This window comes from Crocodylus siamensis, chromosome 5, assembly GCF_052110815.1.
Source record: "Crocodylus siamensis isolate JL-2025a chromosome 5, ASM5211081v1, whole genome shotgun sequence".
Lineage (NCBI taxonomy): Eukaryota > Metazoa > Chordata > Crocodylia > Crocodylidae > Crocodylus > Crocodylus siamensis.
In genome coordinates this window covers 41,193,408-41,216,352 of record NC_143399.1, presented here as the reverse complement: position 1 = coordinate 41,216,352, position 22,945 = coordinate 41,193,408, and the positions used below count along the sequence as shown (strand labels likewise).

Genomic DNA, 22,945 nt, shown 5'->3' with positions numbered 1-22,945 from the left:
CTGAGTTCCTCCTCCCTTGGCCACCGGAGGGGAACTGCCCTCCTCGCCTTCTGCCTGGGCTTAAGAAGGGCTAAACTCCACCCCTTCCTGTCCCTAGGTTTCCCTTGTTGCTAGGGCAACCAGCACCTGCACAGTCCTGGTGACTGGTAGCTGCGCTTCCCCCTTCCCACCACTAGGGGTCTCCCCCAAGCCATTTCTGGTCTCAGTCGCAGGGCACCTGAGAGCTCTGCGACACCCATGCTACCTATATATCTATTGCAACTATGCTACAATCATGCCTTCATTTTGCCATGTAAGCATAATCTGTGTATTCATATTTATATTTTGCATTATTTAACAAACTTCATGGTTTGTTGATTCACTGATGAATAACATATTCAATGACTAACACATTTCTCTCCTTAATGAGGTATATCTGATATTGTGTTTTTATGACAATAATTAATTTACATTGAAGCTCACAAAATACAGGAATGTCCCACAGTATACTTCCTAAATGCTACTGGCTTCAAGGAACACACAACCAAGGACTCAACAAAGCCCTGGAGAAGGGGAATGAAAACAATAATTTGTGTCTGGCTTATACACAAATCATCCTGGTTCTCAGTAAGCAGTGGGGTAGAGATAGCTCTGTAAGAGCAAAAGGAGTAGAGACCTTGCAGGCAAGTCTGGGGAGGCTGCTCCACATGCATTAAGTGAAACAGAAGTAGAATGGGTGAGAATCTGACCAAAGGCACCTAATAGGTAGAATAGGATCTGACCCACAGTGTCCAGACCAGTTCAGTGCTGAGGGCTGCACCATCTTGTGACTTCTCTGTAGTGCACCAGCCCACAATCTTTCCCTGTTAGACTTGTTGGGAAAGAGTTCATAACATTTGCTTCCCAGGATGCAAATGTTCTACTTAGTTGTAGGCTTTGCCTTCCCTTCCCGCCCCTCTCCCCCATTTATTAGCTTGAGAAGTCAGAGCTTCATGAATAAATGATCCTTCTATTGTCAACAGCCATTAAATTAATCCTTAACTGTATCTCTCCTATCACCACCGAGGTGTGTCCTTGTCTCTGTCCTACCATTACATCTTTTCTGCAACATTATTAGTAATTACTACAATAAATCCCAAGTGGGCAGAGCCCCGGCTGGGCAGCCTATACTGCCAGGCAGTGCAGGCTTTATGTGCATGGATTGTTTTTTTTCTTTCTTTCTCTCTCTCTCTCTCCTTCTGCAATTGTCACCCAGATGAATTGCTTCTTCCTCGCCAAGGGACAGATGGAGGGTGGAGGATATGGTGGTATGCTCCTGCACTCCAGCTGTGCACTGAGACACAGCTGATGCAGAGGATGGTAGTGTGACCCTTGTTCTGGGTTCCCCTTGATCACACCCCATACTCCCCGGTTGTCTCTGTTTCATGACACTAGTATGCTCCTAGTCTCAGTACAGATAGACATTCACTCTCTCCTCCCTCCAGATCTTTCTTGGCTCTTGGCAGATGAGTCCCTGCCTTGGGTTATACTCAGTTCATGTATTTGAAGTTTCCCTCACAACCAGAACAGCTAGTGAAAGCTGAGATTCTGGGCAATGAGAAGAGCTTTGGAGAAGTTTCTGCAGATATGCTGTGGTGGATCCCAACTCCAAGCCAGTTCCTTGCCTCTTCCCTGTTCTGTATTTCTCTGGCCCTCACTCAGCCTTTGCTTAACTCACTCCCCATTTCTTGGCTTCAGTCAGCCTCACTCCCACCTCACCTGTTGCCTTCATTCCCTTTCTCTGCTCAGCTGTCTCTTTTGAGCCTCATGTTCCTTCTTCCACTCTCTTTTCCTTTTTTCACTCAAGTCTTTCCAATGTTTCCCTTTTTCTCCTTCTTTTTACTCTTGCTACACTGCTCTACTACATTTTCCCCATCCCTTTCTCTCCCTCTCTAAGTTTTGTATGGAGGCTAGCACTGGCGGCTAGCAGCCTCTGTCTCTGAAGTTCAGGCTTCTCTTTATATCACTGCGTACTCTCTTCCTCTCCTTCCTCCCTCCTCTGACTGCACATATCCCTTCTCCTACTGAGATGATATAACCTCAGCTTGCAGGCATGTCCCTGTGCAGCCCCCTCTGAGGCAGCTGATATCCTCATTTCTCACATCTGGGAGCAGGAGGCAGGGGTATGCTCTGTTCCAGAAAGCAGCTCAGTCCAGATGAACGGAGTAGTATATCAAAAGCTTGCCCTTCATATACTGTTCTTGAGGGCACAGCCTGCACCTTAACTTGTGTTGTGTTTTGACTGGACCCCCTGCCCCTCTCAAGAGCATTTCATGCAGAAAATCATGATGTGCCCAGAATAGAAAGGAAAAACTTCCAGCAAAAATACAGGAAGATTCTTGTTTTTATTAAAGAAACAAGTTGTGCAGTAAATTAAACATGATCTGCATGAAATTTTCCCTGCACGTCTATCCTGGTATAAGCCTGGGAATAGGTTTTATCTGAATTCTTTTGTCTTTTGTCTTTAATTTAAAAAGTCAGAATTTCTTGTAATTGCTTCTGCACTCCTAGTGAATTCAGGGAATACTAGGAAAGCCCTCTGGTGACTAATTGAATACCTTATGAGCGTCATGGCTATAAGCAAAGTTCTCTGCCTTATGAAGATATTTAGCTCTCATGCTGTGACAAGCTGATATTTTTATGAGAAGTTTTTCATATCTTTTGGTCTTAATATGCAATAGATCATTACATTTTGACACTTAATTACTTTTATCATCCAGAAATGCTTAGCATTTAATGATAATAAAGCACTTTTGTTGTAGAAGCCAAACACCATGTATATTATTTCTGATTGTTAGAATAATAATGCCACCTAGCTTTCACGGAGTGTTTTCATCAGCAGATCTCAAAATGCTTTCCAAAAGAGGTCATTATCAGTACCCCCATTTTACAGATTTCATAGTTTTCATAGACATTAGGGCTGGAAGAGACCTTGGAAGATCATCGAGTCCAGCCCACCTGGAGATCATCGAGAGCCTGCCCTTCCGAAGGGCAGGAAGTCAGCTGGGGTCATAGGATCCCAGCAAGATAGGCATCCAATTTACTCTTGAAGGTGTTCAAAGTAGGTGCCTGAACCACCTCCGATGGCAGGTTGTTCCAGACCTTGGGGGCTTGGACAGTAAAGAAATTCTTCCTTATGTCCAGTCTGAAATGGCCTCGCAGTAGTTTATGACCATTCAACCTCGTCATCCCTTGGGGCGCTCTGGTGAACAAACATTCCCCCAGATCCTGGTGGTCGCCCCTGATAAACTTATAGGTGGCCATCAGATCACCCCTGAGCCTACGCTTTTCCAGGCTAAAGAGCCCCATGGCTTTCAGCCTGTCATCGTAAGGTCTCTTTTCCTGACCTCTGATCATGCGTGTGGCTCTTCTCTGGACTCTCTCAAGCTTCTTCACATCCTTTTTGTATTGTGGAGCCCAAAACTGGTTGGGGGAACTGAGGCAAAGAGAGGTAGAAGTAACTTCCCCAGGGTCATCCTGCAGATTGGTGGCAGAACTGATAGTAAAACCCAGTTTCTTGAGTCCCCATCCAGTGTTCTGCTCAGTAAGTTATACCACCTCCCTTGCATAGGGTATCTCTTGCATGTACTTGGCTAGCAACAACATCCTGTGCTTTTAGACACAATAGGATTTGTGTTCAACTCCCTACTCTTAATTCTTCTAGGCAGTCAGTCCAGTTCTATCATATACAATGAAGAATTAATAGAGTGCAACACTTTAGTCATTTAAAATCTATAGATTTGGAGAGATCTTCCCTTTGGATTGTGCAGGGTAGTGAATAAGAAGTTAATTAGAGAACGGAGATTGGGAACTTCTTAATACAAGAAGAAGGAGCATCAACAAAACTAAAATGTGGGATATGCCAGAGTTAGGCAATGAACTACTATTTTATCACATAGTACAGAGTTAAACTGGGGAACTCACTACCACGGGATGCCACTGAGGCCAAAAAAATTAAGATTCAGACAGAGATTGGCCATTTAAATGGATGGCAAGAAGGGCCAGAGTGAATGTAACTGATGACAGCAAATTTTGGATGGGACATTAAACTTAGTGCATCAGGGCTTAAGCCAGTATCTAAGGATGGAGATAGGCCTTTTTTCTGCAGCCATCAGGGACAGAACTAGGAGCAATGGCCTCAAGCTGCAGCAGAAGAAATGTATGTTAGAGATTAGGAAGAACCTTCTGAGTATGGGGGTGATCAATTATTGGTACAGGCTACCTTGAGAAGTCATGGACTCTCCATCCTTGGACATTTTCAAGAGCAGGTTAGACAGACACATGGCTAGGGTGGTTTAGTTAGGGACAGTCCTGCCTTGAGCAGGGACTTGACTAGATGACTTTGTGACGTCCCTTCCGGCCCTAATTTCCCATGATCCCATTAAAGACTAGGTTGAGACCTAATGTATGGGAGGGAGTAAATTATCCCACAATGACCTACAGTAAAGTCCCTACCTTGTCCCCTGAAGTACCTGGGGTATGGCTGCTGTCTGACACAAGCGACCAGGTTGCATGAATCAAGCTCTGTTTGCTGTGCAATTCAAAGGTTTCAGCTTTAAATCCAGGGAAGGTTGCTTCCTTACTAGATTTCTCTTTCCCTTCTTTCATGAATGCAGTTCTTGATGTATTGTTCACACTTTAGATTAGGGGTCCATGAACAGAGTTAATAAATAATGAAGACATTTTATAAAGCAGTTACAGATACAAGCAGTGTTATATTGATGATTATAGGCAGATTAGCAAATGCTGCTACTGAAGGTTATAACCAACCTGCTGACCTGTTGGACTTTGAAACAACTGATTAACAATTTATTAAAACAGCTAGGAATCATTTATGAACATTTTATAAACTATTTATAAGTGTACCCTTAGTCTGGACTCCGACTGATTTATTCATTACTCTGAAGAGAAGAAGATAAAAAGAAGGAAAGAATTTCTACTGTGTGGAAGGCCCAGCTGGAAAGAGCAGAGTTTAGCAACAGTAAAGTCTAAGGAGAAAGAACCCCTGAGGAAATGACCTGTCATTCACAGCTGTTCCAAGAGTCTTAACCTGTGTGACTTAGGTTATAAATAGACATCACATTTGTCCTGGGAGAAACCATTTGCTCCCGGGACAGCCCTACTCAGTTATTTCTAACTGAATCTTGTTCCGCAGGGTAGAATATGGGGAAATGTTTAAAGGCCCAAAGGGCAGTTGGGCAGCAAGACTCCACGGAAAGTAAGGTTTCAGACAGAAGAAGAGTTCTTAACTCCAAAAGAGAAAGGCCAGACAAGTCCAACTGGCTGAAAGCTGAAGCTACGTGAATTTAGACTAGCAACCAGACAGATTTTTCGCAGTTGGAACAATTACAGGAGCAATATACCAAGAGATGAGGTTGTTTCTCTCCAAAGATGAAGTGCATCTTTTAAAAAAAAATTGCTTGTAAACACCCCCTGGGAGTTCCAGTTCCTCAGCCAAAATGAAGTAAAGCCTTCAGGTATATCAAGACTTAGAAGCAAGATTGATCAAAGGGAGTGAAGGCCTTTGCATAATTCCAAGGAAACTCTTGGTTGGCCTTTAACTATGACAGTCCTTCTCCTGACAGTACAGTATACTACCAGGCATATTTCTATTATCATGACAAGTCCTTACTTGTTTTTACTTTTATGTTTTCCTGAAACACTTTGGAACATGATTGGCCTTGAATAGATCCAGTACTCAGCAGGCCAACAGGATGGAGGGAAAGTTCAGAGGCTGGGAAGTAAAGCTTCCTGATAGAGGGGGTGGTAATTTTGTCAGGAAGCAAGAAGTGCCAGGGAACAAAAAGTTTTCTAATAATCCTCAGAGTTTGTTAGTTTAGCTAAGTAGGCTCTGGCCTGAATCCAGTAGAGTCTCTTTAATATATTGTTTTGGGTTAAACTTAGAGCAGAGGATAAGCAGGCTCATTTAAGGGCTTGCTTCCAGCAAGATAAGATTAAATTGCCCATCCTCTTTTCCTCTGGATTAGTATTCAGGAATATATTCAGCCAAGAGCAGCAGGTGCCAGCAAAATGCAGTTGGCAGCCACATACTTTAAAGGGGTTAAGCTAGAGACATCCAAGGCCACAAAATCTGAACTCACCCAAAGCTCAGGGTTTTTCAAATGCACCATTCACTTTGGGATTCCCTTTGGTTCTGACTTTGGATGCTTTCTAAAAATGGGCAAGGTTATGGTGGTAACGGAGATACAGGTCTAGGATCTAATATAATACATTCAATCATTGCAGACTTCTGCACCGGAGCTTGTCATGATCTTATTTTTATTTGAAATTTGGCTTCCGTGTTTGCAGGTAGCAGGTCACAGGTTACTGATAAGATCTCTGCTAATTTGTATTGCTCAACAGATAATTCAGCATTAATTAATTTTAAGCAAGCTTAAAAGTAGAATCTTTTTTACTTGCTTGCAGGCTGGTTTGTTGTTTGTAAATGTGGCATGCTACAGTTGGCTGGTGATGATACTGTTAAGCTGGCCAAGTGCCCCATTCACTCACTGCTTTGTGTTTACAGATTGGTTGTGACCTTGGTTAATAGAATTTGTTTAACTGAGGAGAAAGAAATATTAATGAATTGGAGAGTTTACATTTTTGAGGGGAAATATGAAAATGAGAACAAAATCCTAACTACTACTAGTACACCAACATAAATAATGGGAGTGAGCTGTGTAATAGCCATTGTTCAACTTAGAAAACAAGAACTTTCATTATTTTTCAGAAAATATGACACTGGGTAAAATAATGCTATGAAGTTGACACTAGGACAAGAATATGGAAGTGTAATGACTCTTTCAGTTCCTCAGCTGGAATTCAAGATATGTAATGGGTGTCAAGGGGATAGGAAAAGGCTCCACATTAAAACTGTTATTTGGGTTGCTTGCATTAGTCACAACCTCTATCAAAAAACAGCATGTTCAAGTGTGATGTATCATTAACAGGAGTAGTGCAGGGCAGTCTCAAAACATAATATTTTTACCAAATGGCGGAACACACCCAAGCTTAGATGTTTTGACTTTTGGATAAGGACTGCAAAACTTCCTCAGAAAAAACACCTCAAACAACATCCCTATTGGAAAGAAAAGAAGTATATCTGCCTCCTTCCATAGATTACTATAATATCCACTGGTGCTATGGACTAAATGCTGCCTACAGAAGTGTGTATAATTTGACACTAAGGAGCTTCGTTGTCACAGGTAACTCATTATCACTAGCAGAAGTTATGCACACAAATTCCCTATGCACCGGTAGAAGAAATGACGCCTGTAATGGAATCTTAACTTCTACTTTCAGCTCTAGCAGACCATCTGTATCTTGCCCTATGCTGTTGGTTCCTGCCTAATAAGCAGTGGGATAAGTGATGACTTGCCAAGTGAGGGAATTCAGCAGAGCATATCTATCAGCTTGGAGAAAACACAGGTATTTATACCAAACATTTATTTCAAGAGCTTCAGTTCTCTTCCCAACCTGCATTTTCCTATTGAAGAGGCTGCACTGAGCATTTGGAGTCAAATTCTCTGCTGATGTAAACTGGATGCAAGTCTATTGACTTCACCATGAGGAACTGAACCTGTAACCTGATTTTCATGGCAACACACAGGCTAGCTATTCCAGGAGAGGTGTTAGAAGAACGGTTGTTCAGTTCAAAATATTCTTTTCTCCACATAATAAATCATGATCCTAAGGCCTTGCCTAGATTCACTAGCTTAAGCAGAATCATAAGATTGGAAGAGACCTCAAGGGTCATTGAGCACAACCTGAATGCAGGATACACTTTCCATAATTCATCCCAGACAAATACTTATCTAAATGCTTCTTGAAAACTTAAAATGAAGGAGATTTCACAACTTCCTTGGGGATAAAGAGAATTTTTTATATAGATGTAGTTAGGCCAAAGGACAACCGAGAGAGGGAAACACCTGGCCCACTGGAGAAACAAGAGAGGGAAACAGATAGGAACAAGAGGAAGAGAACAAGCCAAAGGGTATGTGGCCCAGTGAGATGAATGATGCCTCAGATGGGAGGAGGCCTTGGGTTCCAACCTGGGCATTTGCTCTCAAGGGGGAAGAAACTTTCCTACTGCTATGTAGCCAATAAATATTAACTGCAAGAAGCTGTGGTTCAGCTTCAAAGGGAGGGCTGGAGAGAGCCTGGATAATGCTTAACCTATGGATAAAACATTTGGGATGCAGGACATCTAAGTTCAAACCCACTATGAACCTAGAACCTGGATCATCATCTCCCTTGGCAAATGCCCTAATCACTAGGTTATGGGGCAAAAACAAGGGAGGCCTCTCTTCCTCCTTCATTTTACTTCTGGCAGGTAAGCACAAAAAAGGTGATTCGATTTTGGCACAAGGCAAAATAGAAGCCCAAATCACATAAATACCAAAAACTAAAGTTACACAACTGCATGCATCATTTAAGTAGAGGAAGTGAAATAACATTCTGCCTTTGATGCCTTTTATCCTGGGTCTTGTTAAAATAGGTCTTTATCATTAGCTTTAAGCTTAACATGTAACTAAAATCCCACAACTCTCACCAAACCTTGTAGTTGGAATTTGGAGGTAAATACTTGTGTAAATAAAACCAAGAGGCTTCATCCCTAGTAGTTACAAACGTTTTTGGTTCTCATAACATACACTTAACAAATAATTGTGAAATAAATTGAGGGAGCATCTAATTCATCTGCCAGCTGTGGTATTTGACCTGAGCTGGTGTGATGAAGGGCACTGAAGTATCTTAGAAGATAATATAGGCCCTCAACTAATAAATCAATTTGAAATGAATGTCTAGAATGGAAGGAGAGAAAAGAAAAGTTCAAATTTACTTGAGACCGATCTCCTCTAAATGAAGAGACCCCTTTTATTGGCCCAGCCTTAGCTGAGAACTAGGAGGAGGTTGCCGGAATAGGGTGAAATGTGGAGATTGTAACAGATCTGATAGGAAGACTCATGTATCTCTTGAGAATAAGGTATGAGCGCTGTAAAGAGAGCTGAATGCAGTCAAGCCAGCTATCATCTCCCTTGGCACAGGCAGCATTTAGTAAGCAGAATCCTCAGCTAAGTGATGAACAGCTCAGCTGGAGCTCTCTCCTGGTGCGGGGGAGGGAGTCTACTGTTCTGTAGGACACCGAACAAGGTGAGAAGAGGTTCTGTGCGTTTACTGTAAGGCTCTAGACATCTTTGTGTTAGGTTAAAGTGACACCCCACATCTCTGTGTTGGGTTAAAGGGACACACAGGGCTGTCGCTGATTGGTGCATAAACTCATGCTATTCAAGGACCAGCAAAGAATTAGGAAGAGGCCCAACTTCTTCTACACCAGCAGTAACTGTATTACGCTCATCTTTCTTAAAAGATTTTGCAAGCAGAGCTACACTGGGTAACAGTGTGAAAAGCTCTTACCCTATTATTAATGTATCTCTGCCAGCAAAACTGCACATGTGGACAGAAGCAAAAGACAGCTGTTTCTGTCATTTGAGGGAGCAGGAGGCTGCATTCACACCAAGAGACTAGTACCTCAACACTGCCACTGTAACTGAAGCAGCAATACCTCGTGAAATGCAGACACAGGCAGCAGTTGGTTTTGCTTTGATGTCTAAGAGCACATCAGCAAGGTACACTTATTCTTGTACCTCTAAATTGAAAGCACTTTAGTCATGTCCGTGTGGTGCCGTGGGTGAGCTAGTTAGCTTGGGGGAGGACTAATTGACACAGCAAGCCACAGAGCTAATTAACCTGTTTGCAGCGCTATGCAGACATAGCTGCATTATTTCTGGCCTATGACTTTTGTGCAGTTTTCCTGGGGTGTTTGTGGGAGGGGGCACAGCAGGCCAGACTCTCTTTATTATTGTACCACAGATATAATCTGACTAAATCCATTCAGGGATGCCTGCAACCATGGAACTACCAACAAAAGCCAGGTCAAAGAGTGTTGGAAATGCTCTGAGTCTGGAGGGCTGCATAGGTTTTCTTTTTGCTGTGCTCTTTTTGTTCATCTGATTCCAGCTTCTGGGGACTAATCTGGAATGCCTGGTATGTTCTACGAGAGAGCACCCTGAATGTGTGCATCCAGTGATCCAAATGCGGCAATTTAACCGGCTGCACAGTTCCCTGTGTGCTGTAAGAGCCAAACAACATGATCAGCACAAGGAAGATTGAATGCTACTAAAGAGGGGATGGTAGAGTCCAGGCCATTATGTATGGCGTAGAAAGCTTATTCCAAATCACTGCTATACTATGGCTTGTGTGAGCTGAAGCTCTCTCTCTAGTACTCAGCTCATAAACATCCCCAACCTACATGCACAGCCCAGGCTGGCCTCCCTTCTGTCAGTCTCAGCAGAGAGGCAAAGTATGGATGGGGTCATAGAATCATAGAAAATTAGGGTTGAAAGGGACCTCAGGAGGTCATCTAGTCCAACCCCCTGCTCAAATACAGACGATCCCCAACAGGATCATTTCAGCTAGAGCTTTATCAAGTCAGACCATAAAAACTTCCAAGGATGGAGATTCCATCACCTCTCTAGGTAACTTGTTCCAGTGCTTCACCACCCTTTAGCTTTTCTTAATGTCCAACCTAAACCTCCCTTGTTGCAACTTGAGACCATTGCTCTTTGTTCTGTCATCTGCCACCAATGAGAGCAGTCCAGCTCCATCTTCTTTTGAACCATCCTTCAGGAAGTTGAAGGCTGCCCTGAGTCTTCTCTTCTTCAAACTAAATAAACCCAGTTCCCTCAGCTTCTCCTCATAAGTCATGTGTCCCAGCCCCAGTTTTGCTGGCAGATCTATCTTCTAAGATACAATTTTGTTGCCTTCCACTGGATTCTCTCCACATCCTTTCCACAGTGGGGGGCTGAAAATTGGACACAGTACTTTGGATGTGGTCTTACCAGTGGCAGATAGAGCAGAATAATCATTTCCCTCAATCTGCTGGCAACACTCCTATTAAGGCATCCCAATAGGCTGTTAGCCTTTCTGGCAACAAGGGTACACTGCTGACTCGCATCCAATTTATTATCCACTGTAACCCCCAGGTCCTTTTCTGCAGAGCTACCACCCAGCCAGTCAGTCCCTAGGCTGTAGCAGTGCATGGGATTGTTCTGTCCTAAGTGCGGGACTTTGCACTTGTCCTTGTTGAACCTCATGAGATTTATTGTGACCCAACCCTTCAATTTGTCTAGGTCACTCTGAATCCTAGCTCTACCCTCCAGTGTATATACTACACCCCCCAGCTTGGTGTCATCTGCATTCTTGCCAAGGGTGCAATCTATCCGTCTTCTAGATCATCATGGGAATCTTCCTCCCGGTAAGAGCAGAGGCATCTTGACTGAATAGCAGCCTACAGAAGTTTCCTATTGATACTGTCTGTGTCACCCACTATGTATTTAAAGAGTGGACTTAGTTTGCAGGCACTGACACTCTGGCACCTTTCACTATCACTAAAATGCACTGACATCTACTCTCAAAAAGGCTATTAAATGCTTATGTATTCTGACATTTCGTCAGGCTACCAGGCATGAATTTCATGATGCTTACATAGCAGCTGTTAGCTACCTGATCGCATTCTAATTAATTATCATGATCATAAAATAGTGCCCGTCATGTAAAACAGCTAAGAACAGAAAGGTAGCTTGGTACTATGTCAGAGCTCAGATCTGAACATACACCCAAATGTGCTGAATCATGTCATTACAACTGCATAACAGCTCTTCATTCTCCCTGTGCCATACACCAAGCTCCCATGAATCTTAATGAGAGATGCTTGCTGAATAAGAGAATCTGGGGCAGAAGTGGCCATGTGATAGTCTCTGTGAAATATCTTCAGAGGGAATATGTAATGGCTTATTCAGGTGGAACCTTGTGCAAGATATCTAGGATGTACAATGGGTACTGGGAAAGCCTTGACACATCAACAGAAGGAGTTGGAGGAGTCTTGGCTTAAGAACAAGCTGAGTGGAAAGGCTGAGAAAACTGTAAGTTTCCAAATTTTGATGTGCCTTAAGAGTCCTGATCACCCCAACTGCTTAGGTGTGTCTCAGTCATCCTCATCACCTTGTATCTGTTCCCTACCCCATGTTGATACATCATTCATTTACCCCAACTGCTGAGGTGCGAGTTGCTCAGCCATCCTAACTGCTCTATATCTGTTCATTACACCATGCTATTACATCACTCACTGGCAGTCTTGTCGGGGTAGAAATGAGCAAAGTGTTTACAAGTCTAGTCCTCTGGTTGGCCTGAGTGGCCAGGTGGCATTGCTGGGGGATAGTAGGAGTGTAGCAGGTGACTGGAGACTAGCAAATTTAACACCAAGCTTCAGAAAAGGAAAGTACAATGATCTGGGCCATTCTCCATCCCACAGCTTCTCTCCCTGGCAGAGTGAAGAAGTACTGATAACCAGAAAATGATCTCCCTTCAAATCTTAACTTTCTAGGGGAAAAAAATCAAAGGCTAAAATATTTCAACTAAAAATTAAATACAGAAATGCTTCATGACAGCTGTACTTCAGGTACCTTATTCCCCACATAATGAATCAGGCAAGAGGCTCCACACAGACATAGCTATATTGCATCTGCAACTGGTGTGTACAAGGCTAGCCCGGGGCACAAACAGATAGCAGCTCTTGGCCTACCCTGAACACAAGAACTGCATTTGTCCCAAGTCTTTGTACAAGACTCCTTGCCCCTGCATACTTGTGCTAGGGCTGGTTCACCAAGAAAATGTAATTTTGGCAAAATCTTTGTGAATGCTGGTAAAATTCAGTATATAGTTTTGGTTGGGAAAAAAATATGAGGAAAAATTTTTAAATGGTCAAAATATTTTAGTTTTTCTTGATTAAAATTTCACATAAAATAAAACATTGTTTTGTTCTGGGTCAAACAGGTGTTTCAGGTTGACCTTAAACCATTCTTCCCCATTTGCCTGAAAAATCCATAACTTTCCGATTGCATCTCGGCCCAACACAAATATCGCTCCCCCCCCCGCCCCCATGTTTGTCAGTTTGGCCACCAGACTGAAAAGTCTGTTATTTGCCCATCTGTAGGTTAGAGTCTGGCTGCTGGTTCCTCCTGGTTGGGAGGGAGCCTTCTTGCTTCTCTCGGAGTCCCAAGTGTCATGCTAACAAGGTGTTTTAAGCTGAAGGGAGGAATGGGAAGGGGTCAGGGAAGAACATGGCTGCTGCCTGCCATGTGATTGAAGATGAATGGAAAAGTTATAAAGGAAGTGATTTAAAGTTAACCACCAAAACACAAGCAGGGAGAAGCCATGGGGGCAGGCAGCACAAATCTCCAACAACACAACCCCAGCCCATCCACAGAGTGGTCATGAACAGCACCCTAGGAAAGACTGAGCTGCAGGAGCTGGCTAGGCCCTGGGCAACAGAGCCCTGGCTGAGATGTTCAGCCCCTAGCAAGGCAGGGAATATCTCCCAAGCAACCACCACTTCTGGGGCTCAGGGGCTAAGTGAGCTTTATGAAAAGATGGGTGGAGGAATGTAACTGTCTTGGTTGTTTCACAGCTTGTGTTGGATGGAGGAGCCACAAGCAGCAGCTTGACCAGGGTGTCATGTTCACTGCAAAATGTTCCTCACACCAAGATTTGATTTCCTTCTTTCTCAGATGATCTCTGACTTTTCTCAGCTAATGAAATGCAATGCATACCCTCTGCCCTGGATTAATCAGTCCTATCACTCACAGTACTCCCAGAGGGGCCTAGAAAAGAGGTACAAGTCATTCACTAACAGAGAGCTGCAAAGCTGAGAATATGTTTCAGACAGAGGAGCCATTTACCCTGGAGACCACAATTTGCTTTATATCCTTGTGTGCAGCTAAAATACAGTCCAGGCCAGATGGTTCCTCCCTTAGATTGTTGTAAAACCAACGTAAGAAAGAGAATAATCTAGAGGTGCTGTGAATTTCTCTGGAGGAGGCTCCCTGCTTGCACACAAGTGTTATTATTTTGGTATTGCAATAGACCCCAGGAGCCCTAGTCATGGACTAGGACCCCCACAATGTATGTCCTCTACAAGACACAGAACAAATATGGTCCCTGCCCCCAAAAGTTTTCAGCCTAAGTAGGCAGGACTAGTTTGAGGTCACAACCAACACTAGCTAGGTATAATAGTACTAGAGGCAGTTACTGTTCCTGTGACACTGTTGCTTGCCACAGGTTGGTGGGACTGGAAATAAATTGAAATGATTTGTGTAGGTAGGGAAAAAAAGTGCTGGTCTTTGATATGCTCTTCACACTTCTACACTGAGACTAGTCAGACAATGAAGGCACCCACCCTTCAGTCCTGGGACTAGCATTTCAACAGTACCCTGTATTGTGGCTTCCTTCACAGTCGCTGCATCCCTTTCCTGGGACTTATCCCCATGCCAGACAGCATCCAAAGGGTTTAGTGTGAGACTTCCCATCCTCTTCCTCTCCCATCCTCGTCTTCATCCAAGGAGATCAAAGCATAGCTACTGAGCAATGAAGCTCTATAAACTGCCCCCACCCTCCAGGCCAGAAGCCAGTGCATGAACAAGAGACCTCACTCTCTCCAGAGCAGGGTGTGCCAGGAGCCAGGTCTGTCTGTAGAGGATTTATTGTCAGAGCAATGTAAGAAATCCAGAACCAGAATGAAGCGAAGCAAGGTGGAGGAGTTGGGGGCAGGGGAGAGTAGGCCTGTAAGTCCAGGTTGAGTGTCAGTAGCACAGCTGTATTAGGAGTACCCTTCTACAACCTCCTTCTGATGAATGCTTGGGGTTTCACTGTGAATTTATTACTGTGCTTCTTCATGTCTGTCCCTCAGAGAGCTGAAGGAGGGGGTCCCACTGCACTGGCCTGTAGCCAACCCATATCAGATAAAAAAACAATGCTGTAAATGGCCCTGATTAACTGCCTTAAATATCCCCCAGCATGGGTCAGACAGAATAACAGGCTGTCTGAAGGGAAAGCCAGGCAGGCATGGATGAAACTTGCACAGACTGCCTCTCATCCCCTGCAGTGCTGAGGGATGCAGGAAGCTGAATGCCGCCAAAGCCCAGATGGCTGCATTGTAGCTGTCCCATAAATAACAAGAAAAACATTAGCCTCCAGTGTGCTCAATTCCTGGCCCTTCAGGGTGCTTGATTCATCACTAGAAGCGACATAGGAACAGCAGGAGGGGGAGGGGAAGAGCATGCAGTACTATAGCCCTGGTTTGTGGCAAGAATAGAGACCTGCTGTCTCAGACTTCATCCTCAGGCAGAGCGTGAAAGCTCTTGGGAGCTAGGACAGCACTGATGTTTGGGAGTCCACATCCCCTGCCTCCAAGCCTGACCACTGGGACAGACGCATAAAACCAGCAACCTGTGTTGTGAATGTGGAGCTCCCAGGCTGACGTTCTGGGGAAAGGTATCAGAGACCAGTGAAAGGATTAAATGGTCTGGATAAACAGCTCTGCACTGGGTCCATCTACACCAGTTTAAAAAACCCTGTCTTCTGGTGTAGGATAACATCGCAAAGGATTTTTTCACCAGACCCAGTCTACATCATTACCATGAGTAATGTTACTATTCCAGAAAACAATCCCCTGCCATAACACAGATCAGAGTTTGCCCTCAGCATATGACCATCCGACAGAAGTTTGTTCTGAAGATGCAGTGCTTCTGATGGGTGTTTCATTGAACATAAGAAGTGCTATACTGGGTCAGACCAATGGTACAGTTAGCCCAGTGCCCTGCTTCTGACGGTGGCAGGTTGAAGATGCTGTGAAGTTAGAGTAGAGATACAAGGCAGGTCTAGCATACTCCTTCCCCTCTCATACCCTACCCCCCCAGTATCAGTCATCACTGGTTTAGGGTGACAGGATACATCCCAGGCTGTTCTATTTCTTACCTATCAGTGAACCTGTCCTCAATGAATTTATCTAATCCATTTTTTAATCTGGTTGTACTACCTGCCTCTACAGCCTCCTGTGCCAATGAGTTCCACAACTTAACCATATGCTAGTGGCTGCGTCTACACGAGGCACTTGACTGCGCATTAGACTAATCTAATGCATGGTAAAGTGTCACCATCTACATGTAGGCAGCAATTACTGTGCAGTATATTAGTCTAGCATGCCATTTTCTAATATCTGTAGATACAAATTGCTCCCAGTCAGCCTAGGCAGCAGGGGGCTACAGAAGGTGGTTAGAGCTATCCCAGTTTGGCAGGACACTGCCTGCTAGCCACTTGGCGATTGAGACCCATCCAGCAGCTGGGACAGGTCTCCCTGCCCTGTGGAAATTGGCACAGGTCCTGATTTCCATGTGGATGGGAGACAGCTGTCTACCCAGCTGGGACAGCTCCCTCCCACCCTCACACTCCTGGTTGGGGCTAGCCTGAAATCCCCCCCCAGCTGGGACAGGGTTGCCTGCTGAGCCAGGACAGTTTTCCCCCTCCCTCACACTCTCCAGGACTCAGAGCTAAGCTCCCATGCCCCCCGCCAGCACAGGAGTGGCACCCAGTAGATTGGGCTGTTCCTGTCAGGCTCAGTTTGCTCCCAACAAGGGTGCACATGTACATGTCCACCAGGAAGCATTTTAATGAGACTTAATTTTCTATGCAGAAAATTCAAGGACATTAATTGCACGTGTAAAGGAACCCACTGGGTGCGTAACTTACTGCGGAGTAAGCATTTTTTAGATCTGCATCTACATGTGTAGGCATTACAGTGCAGTAACGCTGTGTGTGCACCAGCTACGGAAGTTACTCCCAAGTCATAGTTTCATAGTTTCTAGGGTCAGAAGGGACCTGAGTAGATCATCTAATCCGACCCCCTGCCATGGCAGGAAAGAGTACTGGGGTCAAACAACCCCAGCAAGGTGTTCATCCAACCTCCTCTTAAAGACCCCCAGGGTAGGAGCCAGCACCACTTCTCTTGGAAGTTGGTTCCAGATCCTAGCCGCCCTGACAGTCAAGTAGCGCCTCCTGATATCTAACCTAAACCTACCCTCTGCCAGCTTGTAACTGTTATTCCTGGTCACTCCTGGTAGTGCTCAGGGGAACAGGGACTCCCCCAGTGCCTGCTGGTCCCCCCTAACTAGTTTGTAACAGGCCACAAGATCCCCCCTCAGCCTTCTCTTGTGGAGGCTGAACAGGTTCAGGTCCCATAGCCTCTCCTCATAAGGCCTTCCCTGCTGCCCCCTGATCATGCGAGTGGCCCTTCTCTGGACCCTCTCCATGTTGTCCACATCCCTCTTGAAGTGAGGTGCCTAGAACTGGATGCAGTACTCAAGTTGTGGCCTGACCAGTGCCACATGGAGGGGAAGGATCACCTCCTTGGACCTGCTCGAGATGCATCTGTGGATGCATGACAAGGTGTGGTCAGCACTCCTGACTGCATCCCCACACTGCTGGCCCATGTTCATCTTGGAGTCAATGACGACTCCAAGATCCTTTTCCGCTTCTGTACTGACAAGAAGGGAGTTCCCCAGCCTGTAGGTATGGTGCCGGTTGTTCCTCCCCAGGTGCATCACTTTGTACTTGTCGGTGTTGAATCCCATCCTACTCTCATCCGCCCACCCCTGTAACCTGTCTAGGTTAGATTGCAGCCTATTCCTCCCTTCTAGTGCGCCCACATCCCCCACATCTTAGATGTCATCAGCAAATTTGAAGAGGGTGCTTTTTACCTCCTCGTCCAAGTCACTGATGAAGAAGTTGAACAGTGCGGGCCTGAGGACCGAGCCCTGGGGGACCCTGCTGCCCATGTCCCTCCAGGCCGAAGTCAGTCTATACAAACAGGGTTACTGTGCAGTAAGGTGTCTACATGTACCTTACTGTGCAGTAACTACTTAGGAATATATTTTCTACCTACATCATGCAGGTAGCAAATTTATTCCCGGGTCGGAGTAAGCCACCATAGTTACTGCACAGTATGGGCTTGCACGTATAGACACGGGCCTGTCCTGCTCAGTAATTTTTGGTTACTACACAGTAACGGTACCTATGTGTAAAAAAAAGTACTTCCTCTTGTTTTTTAAGCCTGTCTCCTGCTAATTTCTGTAGGTACCCCTTAGTTCTTCTAATCTGGGGCTTGGTGAATAACAGTTCCCTATTCACTTTATCAACATGCTGGATGATTGTATAGACCTCTGTCATATTCAACCTTCTCCTTTCAAACTAAAAGGTTGTTTAAGTCTCTCCTCGTTCAGCAGCTGTTCCATACTCCAGATCATCTTTGTAGCCCTTCTCTACCTTTTCTGATTCCACTACATCCTTTCTGAGATGTGGAAACCAGAGCTTCATACAGTATTCACGATGTGGGTGCACCATGTATTTTTATACAGTGCTATAATGATGTTGTTTGTTTTGTTTCCAATTCCATTCTTAATGATGCCCAACATTTTATTGTCTTTTTTTGGTTACTGCTGCACATTGAGTTGATGTTTTTACAGAGCTTTCTACAAGGACACCAAGGTCTTTTCCTGAGTCATAACAACTTGTTCAGAGTCTAGCACTGTGTTTGTATATTGAGGCTGTTTTTCCTCATATGCACTCCCAAATTCACCAGCCACCAGAGGGGCAGTTTCATACACAGGGACAATGGGGTACATACACAGAGAGGCCCCATCTTCCAAACAGCTTAGCTGATTAAATAGATTTAGCAATTCCTTTCTGAGATTGATATGGCAGACTGGAGTCTAATCTATGCTAAGTGCTGGTTTATATTCTCAGATGTGTCAGAGTGATCTTATGCATACTTATACTCAGAGGTTGGCAACATATGGCACACAAACGAGAACTACTGGATCTGGCCTGTGGAGCTGGTGGGCTTCAGCAGCTGTTGGCAGTGGGAGGCCTGACCTGCTCTGGGACTGGAAGGTGAGGAGCTGCACCAGGTGTGGGTGGGGAGCTGTGCCCACGCTGCAGCTGGGTTTGGGGAGAAGTGGCAGCAGGGAAAAGTCAGCACGTCTGAGGAGACAGTGAGGCCATGTCACAATGCCAGTCTGCCCTGGACCTGAGCTGGGTTGTTCTGGCTGCTGGGTCTGAAAATGGGCAACCCTGGCTTTTGATTATTCCCTCACTAAACTGATGTGGGTGAGAGGGCAACTTTTTATTCAGCTTAAATGACAATTGTTAACACTGGTCACTGAAGAAGGTGAGACTAGAGATTATTGTTCCTGTCTAGGCTATGTTTCCCTTACACCTGTGGTTTTCAACTTTTTTTCATTTGCAGACCCCTAAAGATTATGAATAGAGGTGCAGACTCCTTTGGAAATTTCAAAGGGAGCTGTGGACCCCTTTCATTTGTAAGCGCAGGTATTCACATATTTTTGATTGATCATAGTCATCTTTTGTGGACCCTTTAGACATGGTCTGCAGACCCCTAGGGGTTCACATTAACATCCATTTGGTCTACGTCCATTCGGAAGGACTGGGTTCATTTGGTTGCTTCTGAATGATGTGAGGGACTCTGCAGGGTCAGGGAACATGTGCAGCCCAGATGGAGCATTTTTTAAAAGTCAGAACTAGGAGCTCTAATATTCTTAACTGCACTTGTGCAAATGGTGATTTTTCAGCAGAGGAACTTCAGGAGAATGGTAAGAGGTACTTTTTGCCATTACCATATTTAAGGTCCATATTCAAAACCAATAAAGGGCTGGAGCTATTCCAAAATCTGTCAGAAAAAAAAAGCTGAACATTACAAAACAACCCATTTTAAAGGAAGTTCAAGGTGAGGCAGAGACAAAGCAAGCAAAATGTTAACCTGAGAAGTTAAAGTTGGAACAAAGCTACTAAACCATAGGGTATAATGGGAATTGTCGAACCTCATTTATCAAGGTATCATGACTGTTCCACCTACATAGACCTTATATTCCTGTAGCACTTTTTTATCAAGAAGGGTCAAATATCTGTCTGACCCTAGGTGGGCCCACTGGGTTAGGATGGTTAAAGCTTGCCAGTTTATGTAGCCAACAGCATACACGGATATGAAGCGGCCCACATTAAGTCTAAGTACTTTGATTCCCCCACCCAAATGCCCAGGTATTGGCTGACAATTTTTCTGACTGGGGCAGCCTTCAGTGGAGGACAATGACAAACTCTCATCTCAAAATCCATAATGAGATACCCTAACGGCAAGATGTAAAAACCTTTTATAAATATATAGCAAAACCAGTTGAACTTTATCTGTCCAAATAGTCTTTGTGACACATCATTTCATTTTGTCTGAATTCTTATTAACTGCCAAGAAATAACTGCAAAAGCATTAGCAATGTAATTTTTGTTTCCCTACTTTCAAACTTTTTTCATGGAAAAGAATGAATATATTTTGACCAGTTCTGTTCCATACAGTCCCTTGCCCAGCATGGACTGGAAGTCTTTTCTAGGATGGGCTCATAGATGGTCAATAGGCACTTGAGACTACATCTAGGCAAGCTGATATTCCCCCTCCCCAGCAAATAGTAAGTTTGCTGAAAATTTTGCAGGGGCCTGAAAATCTTTGTGAATTCACACCTTTTTGCGAATTCATAGGGGCAAGGAGAAGAGGGAGGGTGGAGAAATGTTCCACTCCAGCACATATACATTTGAGTGGTGTTTAGGACCATGCACACATCTCCATTAAGCATCTTCTGATAGATGAGAACATGAACAGTAAGTGATGGGTTGGGCTTCCTAAGTGAGGTTAATAGCTTTCCATTTGGAAGTATTGTGGGTTGTAAGGTGTAAGTATTATGTAAATGCTGTCCTTACAGGCCACTTGTCCATTTGAGTTACCAGGCTGACAGTCACTAAGCCATGATTAGCTACCTGAATATATAGCAAGTGTCCCAGAATTGCAGAGTAAATACAGGATGATTTCTGTCTATGGCACAGAGCAACCTCCTTGGGAATTAGGTTCAAAGCTACACAAAGTAATTACCGAGCAGTTTGCAGTCATTCGGGAGGAGTGCTGTTAGTCCAGTGCAGTAGTCTGTTTCTTCATATGTGATGAGAACTGCTGGTGCCCAAGTAGGTGAGGGAGGACCAGTATGCTTCCCTCTCTTTAAAACAAGTTGATGGGATTTTACCCTAGTTCTACTGCTTTGTGTTTATTGCCAGCATGAGATCTCTGAGGCCTGTAAAATCCCTCCTCCACTGCCAGTTTCCTTCTGCATTTATAATGCACTGAAGTTGGATGGATGGATTGTCAGCAGCTGGGATTGAACCTGGCACCTCAGGATTTTAAAACAAGAGCCTCTCCTGTCAGAACGAAATGATTGAGCATGGCTAGCTAGCATCATGATACAACAGCTTTCCTTCACCTACCATCCTTGACTTCTTTCTTCCTGTTTCTCTTCTGCCCCTCTGTACTTTCCTGTGAACCATTACGGAGGGGCGGGATTATGACATCAGTGATAATGCCTCACCTTCCCAGTCTCCTCATTATAATATCATTGCAAAATATTTGCTGATGGGTTGTAATGAAATAGTCCACAGAGGGGAGGAGAGTGCATGCAGAGGGACAGGAATGCTGGTTCTGTTTATTCTACCCCCAGTGACTATTCTCAGAGGATAAGCATAGTTAAGATGGAGTTAAGGTTAAGTGTGCACAGAGTAAAAGGGAGTAAAATCTTTTACAGAGACATTTAAGTTACTAAGTTAATAAACCTACTGGTAAGCATGCAATGCTCAGCTTTCCAGAGTTAAGGTTAAATATAAAATCAAGACGAGGAAATATAGGAATGTACAGCTATTATCTAAATCTCCTTAATCCTGCTTCAGCTAAAGACACAAACCTTTCATCTTCCAGCCTTGGCTATCCCCATACTTAGTTTGTAGTAAGTGCTATTTTGGGATACCGTATCTCTGAGTACAAGCATAGAATCATAGAAAATTAGGGTTGGAAGGACCTCAGGAGGTCATCTAGTCCAACCACCTGCTCAAAGTAGGACCATCACCAACTAGATCATCCCAGCCAAGGCTTTGTCTAGCTGGCTCTTAAAAACCTCTAGGGATGGAGTCCACAACCTCTCTGGGTAACCTAGTCCAGTGTTTTACTACCCTCCTACTGAGTACGTTTTTCCTAATAGCTTACCTCAACTTTCTTTCCTTGCTGCAACTTGAAACCATTCTCCTTTTTCTGTTTGGTATCTGCTACCACTGAGAACAGTCTAACTCCATCCTCTTTGGAACAAACTTTTAGGTAGTTGAAGGTTGCTATTAAATCCCACCCCAGTCTTCTCTTCTCCAGACTAAATAAGCCCAGTTCTCTTAGCCACTCCTCAGAAGTTATGTGCCCCAGCCCCCTAACTATTTTCACTGCCCTCCACTGGACTCTCTCCAATTTGTCCACATCCTTTCTGTAGTGGGGGGCCCAAAACTGGACACAGTACTCCAGATGTGGCCTCACCAGTGCCAAATAGAGGGGAAAAATCACTTCCCTCAATCTGCTGGCAACTCTGCTATTAATGCACCCCAGTATGCTATTAGCCTTCTTCACAACAAGGGTATACTTGGCTTATATTCAATTTATTGTTCACTGTAACCCCCCCAGGCCCTTTTCTGCAGAGCTGCTGCCCAGCCAGTCAGCTTCCAGCCTGTACTGGTCCATGCGACTGTTTCATCTTAAATGCAGGGCTTTGCACTTGTCCTTATTGAATCTCATGCGATTTCTTTTAGTCTGATCCTCCAATTTGTCGAGGTCTCTTTGAATCCTAGCCTTACCCTCCAGCATATCTACTACTCTCCACAGCTTGGTGTCCTCTGCAGATTTGCTGAGGGTGCACTCTATGCCATCTTCCAGGTCATTGCTGAAAATATTGAACAAAACCGGCCCTAGGGCACTCCACTTGATACTGGCTGCCAACTAGACATCGAGCCATTGACTAGTACCGTCTAAGCCAATGATCCAGCCTGTTTTCTATCTACCTTACAGTCCATTCATCTAACCCATGCTTCCTTACTTTACTGACATCTTTTGTTTATC

The 22,945-nt window shown here is 44.4% G+C and overlaps 1 protein-coding gene across 3 annotated transcripts in view; it reads left to right on the top strand.

Annotated features, from left to right (window-relative positions):
* TMEM121 (transmembrane protein 121) overlaps positions 1–22,945 on the top strand; it is a 140,548-nt gene that overhangs the window by 53,265 nt on the left and 64,338 nt on the right. The window contains exon 3 of one of the 3 annotated variants that reach the window (XM_090048802.1): positions 7,321–7,446. The exons of the other annotated variants lie outside the window; for them this stretch is intronic. The gene's annotated coding sequence lies outside the window, so the exon portion shown is untranslated. The remainder of the gene's footprint in view (positions 1–7,320; positions 7,447–22,945) is intronic. 3 annotated transcript variants of the gene reach the window in all.